The 1,060-nt window shown below is 38.0% G+C and overlaps 1 protein-coding gene across 1 annotated transcript in view; it reads right to left on the bottom strand.

Annotated features, from left to right (window-relative positions):
- The window catches only part of PCSK5 (proprotein convertase subtilisin/kexin type 5), a 600,269-nt gene that overhangs the window by 216,660 nt on the left and 382,549 nt on the right, over positions 1-1,060 (bottom strand). The window lies entirely within an intron of this gene.

Raw genomic sequence — 1,060 nt, 5'->3', positions numbered from 1 at the left:
GGACCCAGAGAGTATTCACAGTAAGGAAATAAAAAAATCTGCCAGAAGGAAGGAGCTATTTTGTGATTGACGAAAAGCTTTTTAACGATATAGTTATAGTTTTGCTTGATGGAACTAACTTTCTCTTTTCCAGTCCTCCATATTTAGGGACATTTGTGCTTGTAATCTTCAAGCTCTTTCCCACTGAATATGCATATAATTTTAACTAGCAATTAATATATATTGCATGAAATGTACAAACAGTAAGCTCAAAGCAGAAGTTCTTTGAACCACACTTTTTTAATCAAAAGGACTTAATTTTGAAACTTTGCCTTCTTTACTCATTATGGGCCTAAGTTCCACAATTACTGAATCATAGAAACATAAAATGTTAGAGCTAGGATGCAATGACAAACAGCTCTGGTGGTGCAGTGATTAAAGCATTTGATTGCTAACCAAATGGTCAGTGGTTCAAACCTACCAGCACTCCCTGGGAGAAAGATGAGGTACTCTGTTTCTGTAAAGATTTCCAGGCTTGGAAACCCTATGGGGCAGTTCTACTCTGTTCCATAGCATCACTATGAGTTGAAATTTACTTTATGGCAGTGATTTTAGTGGAGAATGGAATGACTTAGAGAAAATTTTGTAAGCATCCTCATTCTACTGATGAGAAAACAGATTTTTCAAAAGTTCCAATGGCTGGTCCAATATCATAATGTTGAGTACAGGGGAAGAGTTGGGATCAATGTGTGTGCTGATTCCTTGTCCAGGTCCCTGGCCTAGTGGTAGTAAATCATGTACTAGAGATGACCTCTTGATCAGAATGAGAATGAGTCATCTCAAAATACTGCAGACTTGGAATATATTGCTGATTAATCGCAAGAGTAATCTGACAGCACTGTTTATCTCTATTTTCCCCAAAGCCTTACACTAATCTCTAAGTTGGATTCCACAGCTAGTACATTTTGGGACATTTTAACCATCTACTATGGTACATACACTAGGGGGGTGATGTTGAAGCTGAAGTTCAGCCAGCTGTGGGTCTCTTAGTCCCTGTGATTCAATGAAACTGTATAGGGAT

The sequence above is a fragment of the Orycteropus afer genome, unplaced genomic scaffold (assembly GCF_000298275.1).
Source record: "Orycteropus afer afer isolate SDZICR_OR568_19922 unplaced genomic scaffold, OryAfe1.0 scaffold00005, whole genome shotgun sequence".
Classification (NCBI taxonomy): Eukaryota; Metazoa; Chordata; class Mammalia; order Tubulidentata; family Orycteropodidae; genus Orycteropus; species Orycteropus afer.
This window is presented reverse-complemented; position numbering and strand designations above follow the sequence as displayed.